Genomic DNA, 17,387 nt, shown 5'->3' on the forward strand with positions numbered 1-17,387 from the left:
GGAATTACCGGATTGATTGGCTAACAAAAGAGGTTAGCTGGATGTTGGGTAATTCGTATGGAATTAACGGATTGAAATTACCGGATTGATTGGCTAACAAAAGAGGTTAGCCGGATGCTAGGTAATACGTATGGAATTACCGGACAATTAAGAGAATTACCGAGTTTATTGGTTAACAAGAAAGTTAACTAGATATGGGGTAATTCGTATGGAATTACAGAATTGATTGACTAACAAAAGAAGTTAGCTGGAGGCTGAATAAGTCGTATGGAATTACCAGATGTATTGGTAACCGAGGAAGGTTAACCAAAAGTGTGGGTAATTATATGAAATTACCAGAATTATTGGCAATCGAGATGAGTTAGCCGGATAGTTAAGTTTTGAAAAGATTATGTGAATTCATTGATTGAAGTTAGAAATAGTAAATTCTAAATGTTATGAGTAAAATAATTAATAAATGACGAACATATTGAGTAAATTAATTAATGTGGTTATTGGGTAAACACAATGACTTGGAGATTGGAGGGGAATTGATAGATAATTGGTTACCATAATGTTGGTGGCTAAGGATAAATTATAATGATAATTAACACCACAATGATGGTGGCTAAGGGCATAAATTGATACTTGGCACTGTGATGAGGGTGATCAAGGTTATGTGAAGGATACTTAGTGACCGTAGTGTCGATAACTAAGATTGTGTGCAAATGATACTTGGCAACCGTGGTTACAATGCATATGATGTTAATAAGAAAAATAGAAAGGAGTTTGGTACGAATGGAAGAATCAAATGACATTGATTAGCCATCCAGGTTTGGATTGCTAATGGTATCGATGAAGTTTCATCGGTGCCGGTATTTCTTAAATTGATTAGTCTAGCCCAATATTAGAAGATTAATAATACTATTGAGATTTATTAGTTTCAGCGATTACCTTCTAGCAACAGATTCAAAAAAAGGAAAATATTGATTAGTTATTCCAAAAGAATGAGATAAGCTAATAATACCAAGAGAGGAATATCTTGGTATCAAGTGAGAATTGATTTATAAAGAGATGGTGTTCGCAAACTGTTGAGGTTGTGTTGAGATTTTCAAGATGGAATTATTCCTGACAAATCAGATAGGATATTAGATGGATATTGGTAATAGATGGAAAATATATGTTGTAAAAGAGGTTTATGCGTAATTTTATATATCAAAAGAAATTCCATAGAGATTATTGCCTGCCATTGTTATTGCTTGTTACTATCTTTTATATTTATGTGTACATGTTAATTTCTATTTTCAGGTCCATCAGGGTCGCGTCAAGGGTAATGCTAGTTTAGATATCTTTTGCTTTTGACTATGTAAATTATAAAACTTGAGATGTAATATTAATCCGTAAATTTGAATGTATATCTTTACTCTAATGGTTTAAACTCTTAGTACTTATTTGACCATACATATTTATAGTTGAAATTGAATCTTTCATTTGAACTATATTATATGATGGTATTGAATAAGATGTGTTATGTTGATGATAATGAGTTGGGTTGAGACCCAGGATGATTGGGTCGTGATTTTGAGTCATGAGATGTGAGATATTAGAAGTGTAAACATGGTATATGTCGATAACTTGGGACCTACCAGTATAGGGGAGACTCTGCTGAAATTTTGGTAGAAATTTTGGTGGAACCTATATATCACAAAAAACAATTACCTGAAAATTTTCAATATATCGCGAAAAAGAATGTAGAAAAATTAGGGTTGTTACATGCACGAACCACAGTAAATTATCGGTCGTAGCACAGGTGTTCACCATCAAGTCAAATCATGGGTTAAGTGAAGCCAGTTGTGACAAAATTATAGAATGCGCGAGAAGCATTTTACTTGAAGGGAACAAGCTTAAAGAGAACTTTTATGTTGCTAAGTTCATGATGAAACCCCTCGGTCATGATTTACTACCTTAAAAATACTGAGCTGACCGAGTGCATGACATGCGGGCCTTCCCGTTACAAACTTAGAATTGGCATGGGAAAGAATCTCGTGGCATATAAGAAACTTAGATACTTCCCAATAACACCTAGATTGTAGGGGTTATTCATGTCACCAAAGACTGTTGAGCACATGACATGGCACCAATCATATAATACGGTTGATAGAGTGATGGTGCATACTTCTAACGACGAAGAATGGAAACACTTTAACAGTGTGCATCCTTACTTTTCAGTTGAATCAAGGAACGTGCGTCTTGGGTTGTGTATTAACGGATTCAACCCATTCACATCATTTGCTGCTTCTTATTCTTGTTGACCATTCATATTAACGGTATATAACTTGCCACCGGGGATGTGTATGAGGCCGGAGTTCATGTTTTTATCTATGGTCATACCAAGTCCGAGCAGTTCGGGCCGGAATATAGATGTATGTCTTCGACCGTTGATTGATGAGTTGACGTAGTTGTGGTCCTCCAGAGCTTTGACTTATGATATATCGAGGAAACAAAATTTTGTTATGAGAGCGGCTTTGATTGGACTATCAATGATTTCCTAGCTTATGGAATGATTCCTGGTTGGAGCATGTATGGAAAACTAACATATACATACTGTATGGATAACAACAAGGCATTCACGCTAACAAACAGAGGTAAAGCTTTTTTTTTTAACTGTCACTGTCGTTTCTTGCCAAAGAATCACAGGTACAGAAAGAAAAAAAAGGATTTCTTTGTTTGCAGAGTTCAAAAGGATGTTGCACCCCCGTGTTTTTCTAGTGACGAATTGCATGATGTTATATCAGGGTACTGTGACATTTTGTTTGGTTTCTAATCAGGTAAGCAGAAGTTTCCTGGTTTTGGTTTGACCCACAATTGGGTAAAATGGAGTATTTTTTAGAGCTTCCTTATTGGAAAACCAATCTCCTCTGCCATAACCTTGATGTCATGCACATAAAAAAGAACGTGTTTGAAAATATTTTCAACATCGTCATGTATGTTGGTTTTTAGCATTGTTTTGTAACAACTGACAAAGGATAACATCAAGGCTAGATTGGATTTAACATTGTTCTGTAACCGAAAAAATATTGAGTTGGTTTTTGATGGGTCACGGGTCGTAACACCTTGAGCAAGTTTCGTGTTAAAGAAAATACACAACTACTAGTCTACAAACGGCTTAAGAGTCTGTGTTTTCCCGATGGACATGCCTCGAACATTTCAAGGATAGTTAATATGGAGGAATGCAGATTATATGGAATGAAGAGTCATAACTGCCACGTGTTAATGCAAACACTCATTCCATTAGCTTTTCATTATTTGTTGCCAAATAGGATATGAGATGCACTCAAGGAGATCATTCATTTCTTTAGACATATATGCTCCAGCAAGTTGAATGTTGATCACATTGAAAGGCTTTAAACGAATATCGTCAATACAATATGCAAACTTAAGATGATATTTCCTCCATTATTTTTTTACTCAATGGAGAACCTACACATGCATTTACCATATGAGGTAAAAGTTGGAGGACCGGTCCAGTATAGATGGATGTATCCATTCGAGAGGTTAGATATTATAGTTGCAATGTAATTCATAATTAAAAGTTTTTTCATTGTTTTTTAATTTGATAATTTTTGTTTAATTCTATATATGCAGGTACTTGTTCAATCTTAAGAAAAAGGTTAAGAACAAGGCGCATGTTGAGGCTTCAATATGTGAGGCCTATATTGTTGAGGAGATTTCAACATTTATTTCGTACTATTTCGAACCTCATTTAAGAATGAGAATTAACCGTGTTCCACGACATGATGATGGTGGTGAAGTGCCTTCAATTAGAAACTCGTCAATATTCTCCAATCCTAGAGAAGTGCCTTCAATTAGAAACTCGTCAATATTCTCCAATCCTAGACGAGCCACATCTAAAAATGTCGTAAGGGAAATATGTTTGTCTGAAATAGAGTTCAGACAAGTACACAATTATGTTTTATTTAACTGTGATGAGCTGAGACTTTTTATTAAGTAAGTATATAGATGTACTTTTTAAACTTTGTCAAGAGTGTACAATTTAATTATATATTATGATATCATAAACTCATATAATTTGGAACAACCTTGTAGGCAACATCGGCGATATTTTTTTGTCCAATAACTCACAGCTAACGGAATTCCAAATCTTTCAATTACATGATGAACAATTTACCACGTGGTTTAAAACACATGTAAGTCCTATCATAAACTCATTATCTCTTGCAAGGTAAATGTACGCCAATATTACACAATTTGCCATGTGATTATTCTTGTATTTGATATACAAGGTTTATCAAATAGGAGGTAGTACGGTTATTTCATTGTCTTTACTAATTAGCCTGGACCCTGGAAAAAAAGTCAAGTGCTATAACGGGTATTTTGTCAATGTATATGTGTTTCATACTCAAGAATACAGGCATGGAAGAAAAACATACAATAACAGTGTTTGTATTAAGGGATCGACTTGTAGTGAGTTTGAAGTTAACTACTATGGAAAATTAGAAGAGGTTGTTGCATTGCAATATCATAGCGAACATAATTGAGTGTTTTTATTCAAATGCTATTAGTATGACACTACTAACAGAGGAATCAAAGTATATCCTCATTATGGTCTCGTTGAAATCAACTCAAAAGCTAGACTTCGCAACGTAAACGATATCTTTATTTTCGCAAAGCAATGCCAACAAGTTTATTACACATACACCCCTTCCTTTAGAAAGGATCGATCAAGAGTTAATTGGTTATCCGTTTTAAAAACAAAACCTAGGGGTCGTGTCGAGGTTGTACAGGATGAGAACGAAGACACAAGTGTGATGGATTAAGTCTTCCAAGTTAGTGAGTTGGTTGAACCATATCGAGTTGCTCCTTCAATTGACTTAGAAGAAAATTTGAATTTTCGTGTTTTCGATGATAGTCTTGTTGATGTTGATGCAGGGGAGTTAAATGTTGTTTTGAGCTCTAGTGGACTAGCAAATGTTGATGAAGATGATGATAACAACATTAAAGAGTGCGATGGAGTTGATAACAATTCAATTGACGACAAAGACGAAAATTCTGACTAAATATGATCAGAGCACGAAAGTGTAAAGCCTTTTTTATAATGTAATATTATAGATGATATTTTGGAACATGAAATATTTATTTTATAACTGTTTGCTGTTGTTATTGTGTTGTATAGTAAGTTTGATTTATTTTATAACTGTTTGCTGTTGTTATTGTGTTGTATAGTAAGTTTGCAATTTAAGTGTTTGTGGAGGAGGATAAATAGGCAATACAAGCAAAATATGTAAAAGTATGACACAAATACCAACATCCATACTGACAAAAACCGTTTGACGGTATTTTACTGAGAGTTATAAAATATTTACTACTTATGCCACAATCACTGACACTCTTTCGGACGGACAGACCGTTGATATATCATCATAGAGGTGCGTGCGATTGTCATAGTTCTAGGTCGGTCGGTGCAGATACCTATGAATGCTGCAAATTCCAATGTGCATGCTCTGACACCTATATACCGACGGACGTCAAAAATTCTAGAGGGATTTTTAAAATTTTAGTACAAAATTCAAAATATACCGAAGAAAATTTAATGTCACCGCCATGAAAATATTATTCTAATGTTCGTCGGTAAAATTCTAGTATAAAACCCCCCCCCCCCCTCCGTGGATCATTTTTTCTTCTTTCCTCATTTCATCTTTTCTTCTCCTCTCATTTTGTGTTTTGTTTTTGCAAGAATTGGTATGAATTTTTATTGTTTTGATTGTAGTTTTCAACATATTAAAAGGTATGTATTCTCCTTTCTTTATCTTTGTATTTTTTTTACCCTTTTTTTATTTTAGTTATGATTTTTTTTTTCTGTTTTTTGTTTTGTGTATTATTCGTAGATAAAATCTTGTAATCAATACACTATTAAGGTAAATATTTTTCATTTCTAAATTCTTTAGTTTTTTATTTTTATTTGTTTTATTTATTTTATTGTTTGTATTGCCATTGTAAATGAAAATTTTGTTGAATTTGAATTGTTATTGTTGAATTTAACTTAAAAATATTAATTGAAATATAGAATTAAATTTAATTATTTTATCTTACTTTTATTATATTATTACTTGTTATGTTTTTTATTATTTCAATTAATTTTAATTGTTATTTATGAATTTGTATAGATGTTAGTTGAAAATATATAGATGTAAATTTCCATAGATATTAGGTTATATATAAGATTTTGCAATGGAGTCAATTGGCTTGTGGATATTATCAATATTTGTAGGTATGAAAACTATAGGTAGTCTTTAATATAGGGAAGGTGCTGATGAATTTTTTTAAAATAATTGAATTTAATTCTGTAATTATTCGTATAAATTTGTGTAGATGTGTAGAATGAAAATTTAATTATTTTATTGTTTGTATTGTTATAATTATCTGAAATTTTTTTTGAATTTTAATTGTTATTGTTGAATTTACTTTGGAAATGGTAATTGGAAATGAAGAATTAAATTTAATTATTTTATCTCAATTTTATTTTATTATTGCTTGTTATGTTTTTTATTATTTCCATTAATTTTAATTGTCATTTATTTATTTCTATAGATGTTAGTTGAAAATATATAGATGTTAAATTTCTATAGATGTTAGGTTGTTTATACGATTTTTCAATGAAGTCAATTGGTTTGTAGTTATTGTAAATATTTGCATGTTTGAAAACTGTGGGTAATCTCCAATATAGTGGAGGTGTTGTCAAATGTTTTTTAAAATAATCAAATTTAATTATATAATTATTCGTATAAATTTGTGTAGATCCGTAGAATAAATCAACAGCACATTGTCAACAGACGGTTGTAGCTAATTCTTCTAGCAGCGAGGATAACTTATCCTTGGGTGTTGATCAAGAAGAGACATCTGCGCCAACTTGTGATGCTGCCTCTTCTAGCGCGGGTAGAGGCAATCTGCCTTCACAGCGGGGTCAATTCACCCGCAAGTACCAGGCACATTGAAAGGATGACCTTTCAATGTCAATTTATTTAAGTTTTAGTTATTTTTATACTTATAACATAATTTATGAACAACTAATTAATATTTTATTAATTAAATTTAATTTCAGGTTCACAAACATTGAGGCTGCCTAGACAATAACATCGGCGTTTAAATTGTCGATGGAGATTCTATTATTTCAATGGAGTCAGGTGTCCAGACATCTTGATTCCATTATTTCAGGTAGGTGTTAATCAAAATAATATTTTTTAAAAAATATTTATTCTAAATTATTTTTTAAAAAATATTTTAAAATAAATACTGATGGCCTTACAAACGAAACAGGTCTGTCGGTATTAGACAGAGAAAAACATTAACTGCCCATGCCACATTCACCGATGGAATAACGTCGTCGATGATTTACGCCTAACGCTATCGACGAGCTGTATCCGTCAGAATTTTACAGAGAGTTCTGAAATATTTACTGCCCATGCGACAATCATTGACGAACTGGTCATCGGTGATTTATCGTTGGAAATACAAATGGAATAATTTCGTCGGTAAAGTTCTAGCATGAAAAGTTTTTTGGCACCCTTTGTCCGTCTATAAGACCGTCAATTTTTTTCCCCGACAAAAGCAGCGAACAAGGAAACTAAAGAGGAGACAACTTTAGATTTGATTATCCTAGCTTATATCGGACTTCTAAAAGGCAGCATATCTAATCACATCATATTTAGAATATTAAATTCATTATTATTATTATTATTATTATTTTCTTCTTAGTTTATGGTTTATTTATATTATTTGGGTTTAATTGTAAGTGGGCATCATATAAGTCCATATAAGAGATCCATTAAGGTTTTTTTCATTCTAGAGTCAGTATAAATAAAGGCATAACCAGATATGTAAGTTAGACAATTCAAATTAATAAAACTTCTTGTTTGCCGCACTTGTTGTTTGTTGGTGGGATAATCTCCCTTCCTTGGTTCTCTAAAGAACTAAAAAATGATTTATCGAAGAACAACTAACTTCGTGGCATCATTCTTATACTTCTCGTTCACGAATCGATATTCGTTGGGTGGGGGTTTCCATTTCTAATAGTACTGATGCATAGGTACACGTTATCTTTGTGTCACACTCCTGTCAAACCTGATTTACTTGGCTTTCTGGAAAATTAGTGTCTTTGCATGTGGGTTGCATGACCACGTGACCACGAGGTTTGCATCAATTTTTTACTCATTTAATTTGATCTCCAATTATATTATTTAGTCATCAATCATCTCAGTACCTATTTTTCCTTGCAAATCATTTTACTCCCTATATTTTTATTTTATTTTTCTATTTTATCACATAAAAAAAAACGAAATGAAACGAAAAAAAGTGCCCAAAAACATGAAAATGACAAGAATTAACAAAATTGCATTGAAAATAGAGGAAAAACCAGGGATAAAAAATGGATTATGATAGTTGCCCTCTCTTTACAATACTTTTTTTTAATCAAATGTAAGTGTATAAGAGATTAAAAAATATACATTGCTGGAAAACCGGCAAGTTCAGATACAGGATGAATAGAAAGGGAACATGCTCCCTTAAAGACCTAAACAACAACCACTGAAACGTAAAACCAGCATAGAAACAGACAATGGTTATGAGAGGAACCAAAAACAAGGTTCCTAACCTAACACAAAGCAAAAGACAGGACAAAGGAGCATCCTGATAACCATAAAGAGATCTTACAAGAAATAACAAAAACAAGGAACAAGCATCAACCAAAAGCTAGCCATGCAAGGCCAATCACCACTAAAAACTAGATTGAAGAACCACCAAGCCGGTGATCATCAAAGCAGGTTGCAAGCCGCTGAAGGATGAGTCGGCTACGGCAGCAACAATAGAATAGCAAACTCCCAGCCGAGACAAAGGAAGCCATGTGAAGTAGACAGATGTCCAAAGCAAAGCCAAAGTCAAGAACTGAAGTCAACAATGGCAGCCAGCAAGTGGATCTCCAAGCAATCACAACCACATGCAAGAGCATGCAAATGCATTCCTTCGGCTTTATATAGTAAGTTTGTAAAGAAAAAGAAAAATAACACAACACAAAATCTAAATGGGTCTAAATAGCTAGGTCACCAACCTAGACATGAGATTTAAAAATGGATCCAGATTGTTTGGTGAAAAATCTCGATATAAAAATAGGTCCAAATTATTAGGTGATTAACCTCGATATGAGAATTTAAAAATGGATCCAAACTATTAGGTGACCAAACTTGATACAAGAATTTAAAAATTGGTCAAAATTATTAGATGACCAACCTCAAAATTAAATTAAGAAATTGGTCCAAATTGTTAGGTAACTAACTTGACATGAGAATTTAGAAATGGGTTACTTCAAACACAGAAACCTCTTTACATCATCTTAGGCTCTTGCCTGAATTCATTCATCTTGTACTTATGATAGTAGACTCACTTATTTGCTTGAGTTCTACTTTTGAATAGGTGATCTAGTTTGAACCCTCTAATATTTTCCTGCCCTAATTTCCCTTTGTTATTGTCTTTGAAATCTGTCGACGATTATTTTTGTCTTGAAGCTTCATTTACCCCCTAACTTGCCCTCAAGATTTCTTTTCATTGTTGTATTTTGTTCATTCTATTTCATGTTTTGGTCCCTTGATACCTTGTCATAACTCCCTTTGATATCCATCCTTACCAGGCATTTATTATGTCCTCATGCTTGATTTTTTTTTTCTTTCGTAGTATCCCAATTGTTTATTAAGTAGATAAATAAAACTCATCTATTTATTTATTTTTATTTCCTTTTATTCATCTAGTTTATGCAATTAATATCAATATCATTCATGAAGTGAGGAATATGGGTTTTTAGGAACATGATTATAAAGTAGGAAATTTAGGTAGTAGTTATGTTAAAGGAAGAGGACAATCATGATAAAAACAAAATACTCTGAATAAAATTTAGCCAAATTTCAACTTTTTATTGCATTAGGAGAAACAAGTGCAACTTTAAGCATAGTACTTCTTTATAATATCTAAATTTACAAGCTTCAACAATTCTCTTCCGTCGTATCTGATAAAATAAGGGCTTCTTCTAAAAATATTTTATTTACTACATAAGGACCTTCATAATTAGGTGCTCATTTACTTTGATCTACCCTAGGGATTAGTGAAACCTTTTTCGGCACTAAATCTCCTTCTGTATAGAAAAAACTCTACTGAAATTTCATTAAATTTAATAACTTTACTACTTATAATGATAAATCATTGGTAGGTTGTAATGAACATGAAATGTATTGTAGTTGTCACACGTGATATTAAATTCACTTGGGGTAAGTATGTTTTCATGTTGGATGCAGAAAGTAAATGCACTAAAGTGTTGAAGTAGATAATTTAATAAAGATAATGTTATATAATTTATGTCCAAGGGGCAAGAAATAAATGTTATGTGAAGTATATCTATGGAAAATTATTGTATGTCTATTATACCTTCCGGATAGGGTAATGACATTAAGTGAAAATAGACCTACGAGGCGGGGGGAAATAATATGAAAAAAAATATGATTTTATGGTAGGAACTTATATGTGAATCTTAATTTAACCGCAATGGTGAAATTTAACACATGGAATTTGAATTGACTGCAACGACATAATATAATATGTAAAATTTGAATCAGTCACAACAGCAGGCCTAGCATACTAAATTTTAATCTAGCTATGATGAAGAGGGATATTATGTTTTGAAGTATGAGTACGTGTAACAAAAAAAATTGATGATTATAGATAATGTAGCATACAAGTTCGAGTATGGAAATGGATCGAATGAATCCAAAAAGGTTGGTTTAAAGTATTAACTAAGTGTATAGAACGAGATTGATAAATCTAGAAAAGTGATGAATAGGCTAAATAAATAAATGGGATAAATAAATACATGAAGTTAGTTTTAAATATCAAGCAAATTGTATGAATGAAGTTAAGGAATCCAGAAAATATAATTAAAAACACAAGCTATAAATATTGACTTGGATTTATCAATCCAATCATATGATTGAAACTTTGAGAGTGTATTATATATGTGAAAAGAAATAAGGAGTAGCTTTGAAGAAAAAAAGTAGTCATAGTGAAAATATCCTCAAAATGGATCATTTGTACTAGGGGTTGTCCATTTGGCTTGTTAAAGATATTATAGTAACAAATATGTACGTAGAGATTAATATTGATGTGTTCGTTTATAAAATTAAAAAAAAAACTATTGAAATCAATGGATACAAATATGCTTACTAGGTATGCTATCTCTTGTGGGTTTTTGCAGGAATTCTTTAATTAGCACCATATGATTAATATACAGTGTTCTAGTTTACTTAATCTTTTACTGGGTAGACTTTTGTATAAGCTAAATGATGATGTGTAAATAATTTTAGTATAAGTTAACAAATTTAGAACACAATGTAGACTTCGTGATAAAGAAATCACCATAATTAAATGTTATATTGTTATTAAATGGTTAAAGATGCTTGTAAATTTCAAGTCATTACAGTTGATATCAGATCTCATGGTTGTGAATCATTACATAACATGTGAATTGATAATATGTATTATAGAAATGTATGGCTAAAGGCAGAGCACAAATTGATGTATCTTTAATTGTAGATGCTAGGAAATTGTTGATGACATATTACCTTATAGTAGACAAATATTTTTTTTTTTTGATAACCCGAGATGTTCGGGCCAGCTTACACGCACCACAACTAATTTTCAGGCCCACTGAACACCTTGTAAACCCAGATGGCACGTAAAGCATCGCGGGGATGAATCAAACCTAGTTGCTGAGAAAGAGAACAAGTCCTTGCCATGACCGCTAGGCCACGACCTCAAGTGCTTTAAATATACATTGAGGCATATTTAGTGTTTATTGGGGTCTTGGTTGTGAGAGATGAAACTATATATATGTCTGTCTTGTACAGTTGAGAACATCTCATGCATGCAATATCCAAGGCAACATAATATATAAATTGCAATGCATGTAATTAATGGGAAAAAATCCATGAATGAGTTGAAAGATATATATCTTATGGGATAGATACAACACGAAGAGAAAACCATTTAGAGAAACAGATAATCGATTGATGATCATCCTATTATTAGCATGAAAGGTTGAAAAAGAAAGAATTCATACAAGGAGGTTGGCCTTGAATTGGCATTGCCTTGTTCCAAGCGCTAGCTAGCTTATAATATTATTCACTAGCTAGCTCCTCTCCCTATCCTTCCCTGCATCGGTCTTCTGCTTTGCAACCTCTTCGTGGAGCGACTCGATGGAGGCATTGGGGATTCTTTGCTGGGTCACAACGTGGAAGCCCTTCGTAACTTAAGTATTTTGGTTTTCTTGTAATGCTATCTGCTACATCTCCAGCAACAAACGTGGTCATCAAGAGCATTAAAACACCAAAAGCCATCAATCCTTTCGACATTGACATTGTTAAACTATGATGAGAGCAGACAATACACAAATGTTGTTCTTGTAAGAATATTGATTCGGTGACAATAAAAAGCAAGGTCTGGCATATATATATAGCATATGCATGGAGTGTTTGCCATTTATGGCACAATTTCTTGTGGATATTAAAAATAGTTAATTCTCTTTGCTTTTTCAGATTATAGACGCACCATTTATAGCACAATTTCTTGAAGTTGATACCCACATATAGCTGGGAGCTCAAATGGCCACATCTTGCATTAGACATTGAGAGCTTAATTGGAGGTCTTGGTCTGCTAAATTCTCAGCATCCCTGAGGAGCACATTGCGTGGTTGTGACTTCACTTGAGAAAAGTACATCCAAGAAACAAGGAGAGATATGCTACCAAGGAAAAGACGTCGTGAGTTCGAGCGTCCAGGTTTGGATCATGGGAACGCATACACAACCACATGCCCACCCTGCTCCAAGAGCTCCAAGTCTGCAATGATCTTGTATTGTATGTAAACTTCCAACAAAAGTGAACTATATATGTTAGACCATTAGAGAAGGTTTTCCATGTAACATGACATAACAATAAACAGCATCAGGACAATTGCTTTATGTTTATTTAAGTGGTGCGCCGCCTCTTGAAAAGCATGAAATGCATGCTTTCTGCGAGGTGCAATTATCCAAGACCACAAATCACACTCTACACTTCATGTGTCTTTCAAAATACAAAATTGTCTTATATATATAATTTCAATTTACAATTTTAGGGTCAATTTTGAGTTACAAGAAAGATACATAATGCATTAGATTAAATAGAGGCCAAAATACAAAGATTAAATCAATATTTATCTCCACAACTCGTCTACTTTTAATGTGAAATTCAAGGAAAAACCTTATTGGAATTTATAACTCTGGTGCCAATTTTAAGTTACAAGGAAGATTCCAGCCATATAAAATTAATTAATGGAAAACCAATATTCACATATAAAGTTGACTTGCTTATCTTTAATCCGTTATAAAAAAAATCTAATTAGGATTTATAATTCTTGGGTTAATTTTAAATTATGAAAAACAATCCATTGAAATGCAAAAATATAAAATATATATTACGCCAATAATTACAATACCAAATCGATTTCCCTTAGCATAATATCCAAGGAGCAACCTAAATAGAATTTAAAAACTCTAGGGTCAACTTTGATCGTAAGGATTTAGACCAACACTACCAGAAAATCAGCGAAAACCAACGAAATTACTGACAGAATTATTGTGTCGGTAATTTTTACTAACAGGTATAATTTCGTCTTTAATTTTATCGATCTATACCAACAGACCTTTGCTGTCGGTAATAATTACCGATCGACGACATATATGTCGTCAGCAATTCGATTGGTATATACTGACAGAATAACTTCGTCAGTATATACTGACCACATTGCCGGCGGAATATATGGAATTTTGAAAAAAAAAACAGTTTGATGACATGGAATTTTTTCAGATGATTTTACCAACGGAATATTTACTACTCATGCCACAATCACCGACGGACAGACCGTCGGTATATCATTATAGAGGTGCGTGTGATTGTCAGAGTGCTAGGTCGGTCGGTGCAGATACTTATGAATCTTGTAAATTCCAATGTGCATGCTCTAACACCTATATACCGACGGACGTCGAAAATTCTAGAGGGATTTTTAAAATTTTAGTGCGAAATTCAAAATATACCGATGAAAATTGAATGCCACCGCCATGAAAATATTATTCTAATGTTCGTCGGTAAAGTCGTCAGTAAAATTGTAGTATAACCCCCCCCCCGTGGTTCTTTTTTCTTCCTTCCTCATTTCATCTTCTCTTCTCCTCTCAGTTTTTGTTTTGTTTTTGCAAGAATTGGTGTGAATTTTTATTACTTTGATTGTCGTTTTCAACATATTAAAAGGTATGTATTCTCCTTTCTTTATCTTTGTATTTTTTTACTTTTTTATTTTAGTTATGATTATTTTTTTTATGTTTTTTGTTTTGTGTATTATTCGTAGATAAAATCTTGAAATCAATACACTATTAAGGTAAATATTTTTCATTTCTAAATTCTTTAGTTTTTAATTTTATTTGTTCAATTTATTTTATTGTTTGTATTGCCATAATAATTGAAAATTTTGTTGAATTTGAATTGTTATTGTTGAATTTACCTTAAAAATATTAATTGAAATATAGAATTAAATTTATTTATTTTATCTTAATTTAATTATATTATTGCTTCTTATGTTTTTTATATTTCGATTAATTTTAATTGTTATTTATGTATTTCTATAGATGTTAGTTGAAAATATATAGATGTAAATTTCCATAGATGTTAGGTTATATATAAGATTTTGCAATGGAGTCAATTGGCTTGTGGATATTATCAATATTTGTAGGTATGAAAACTATGGGTAGTCTTTAATATAGGGAAGGTGCTAGCGAATTTTTTTAAAATAATTGAATTTAATTATGTAATTATTCGTATAAATTTGTGTAGATGTGTAGAATGAAAATTTAATTATTTTATTGTTTGTATTGTTATAATTATCTGAAAATTTTGTTGAATTTTAATTGTTATTGTTGAATTTACCTTGGAAATGGTAATTGGAAATGAAGAATTAAATTTAATTATTTTATCTCAATTTTATTCTATTATTGCTTGTTACGTTTTTTATTATTTCCATTAATTTTAATTGTCATTTATGTATTTCTATAGATGTTAGTTGAAAATTTTGTTGAATTTTAATTGTTATTGTTGAATTTGCCTTGGAAATGGTAATTGGAAATGAAGAATTAAATTTAATTATTTTATCTCAATTTTATTCTATTATTGCTTGTTATGTTTTTTATTATTTCCATTAATTTTAATTGTCATTTATGTATTTCTATAGATGTTAGTTGAAAATATATAGATGTTTTTTAAAATAATGGAATTTAATTATGTAATTATTCGTATAAATTTGTGTAGATGCATAGAATGAAATCAACACCACGTTGTCAACAGACGGTTGCAGCTAATTCTTCTAGCAGCGAGGATAACTTATCCTTAGGTGTTGATCAAGAAGAGGCATCTATGCCAACTTGTGATGTTGCCTCTTCTAGCGCGGTTTCACAGTGCAGAGGCAATGTGCCTTCACAGCGGGGTCAATTCACCCGCAAGTACCAGGCACATTGAAAGGATGACCTTTCAACGTCAGTTTATTTAAGTTTTAGTCATTTTTATACTTATAACATAATTTATGAACAACTATTTAATATTTTATTAATTTTATTTAATTTCAGGTTCACAAACATTGAGGCTGCCTAGACAATAACATCGGCGTTTAAATTGAGCTGTTTGTTGAGACGCACGTGTGAAGTGAAGACCGCCAAAAGGGGGTGTAACAGTTCGTGGACAACTGTGCTCAACACTTCGTGGTATGTTTGTTCAATCATTTTATTTCATAAGTTATTATTTTCTTGAATTGAATATGACGATCCTTCAACCCATCTGGATCTCGATCCGGATTTGTGGATGAAGGTAGGATCGTCTGGTGGACCTGATAAAAATCAGGTCTACGGGCTCTCCAACACTACGACTGAAAACTTGCAGTCGGCCCGTAGTGTCTCAACCGTTGGAAGCTCTCCATTAGTATCGAGCACATAGTCTGAGGAGTTCATGGCCTTGAAACAACAATATGGATGACTCTCGATGAATTATGAACAGCTCCAACAAATAGTCATGGACATTAGATCCAGGATGGGAGATGATACATGTGCAGCCTCTTTTTAGCCGTACGGTCCCGGGAACAACCACCATCCTCCTCCTCCTCCAGCTCTGTTGTTATTCTAGTTTAATTTTATTTTTGAAACACATTAAATTTGTAATGAATATTTGGATGAATAACATTTACTGCCCATGCCACATTCACCGACGGAATAACATCGTCGATGATTTACGCTTGACGCTACCGACGAACTGTATCCGTCAGTATTTTACAGAGAGTTCTAAAATATTTATTGCCCATGCCACAATCATTGACGAACTGGTCGTCGGTGATTTATCGTTGGAAATACAGATGGAATAATTTCGTCGCTAAAGTTCTAGCGTGAAAAGTTTTTTTGGCGCACTTTGTCCGTCTATAAGACCGTCAATTTTTTTTCCCGACAAAAGCAGCGAACAAGGAAACTAAAGAGGAGACAACTTTAGATTTGATTATCCTAGCTTGTATTGGACTTCTAAAAGGCAGCATATCTAATCACATCATATTTAGAATATTAAATTCATTATTATTATTATTATTATTATTTTCTTCTTAGTTTAGGGTTTATTTATATTATTTGGGTTTAATTGTAAGTGGGCATCATATAAGTCCATATAAGAGATCCATTGAGGTTTTTTTCATTCTAGAGTCAGTATAAATAAAGGCATAACCAGATATGTAAGTTAGACAATTCAAATTAATAAAACTTCTTGTTTGCCGCTCTTGTTGTTTGTTGGTGGGATAATCTCCCTTCCTTGGTTCTCTAAAGAACTAAAAAATGATTTATCGAAGAACAACGAACTTCGTGGCATCATTCTTATACTTCTAGTATAAAAGAAAAGGTGTGTCTAGTCGGAGCATGACATGCTTCAACAGTGGGAAAATGGGGTAAAATGGTTCCTCAAGACAAACACAAGAGTTGGGCTAATAGATTATTGAATTTAATTGTCTATACTTCTATATAGAATCCAAGACGCGATTCTTGTATCCATGGTATAGAAAGAAGGAAAAAAAAAGAGAAAGAAGTACCAAATAAAATTCGCCAATATAAGTAGAAATACTAAATTTCGAGGACGAAATTTTTTTTGAAGGAGGGGAGAATGTGAAACCCCTGGAAATTTATAATTTAAATATGTAGATGTGTAAACTCTCATGTAAACGTAAGACTAAAAGTGGTAATATTTCAATG

This window comes from Populus nigra, chromosome 16 (assembly GCF_951802175.1).
Source record: "Populus nigra chromosome 16, ddPopNigr1.1, whole genome shotgun sequence".
Taxonomy (NCBI): domain Eukaryota; kingdom Viridiplantae; phylum Streptophyta; class Magnoliopsida; order Malpighiales; family Salicaceae; genus Populus; species Populus nigra.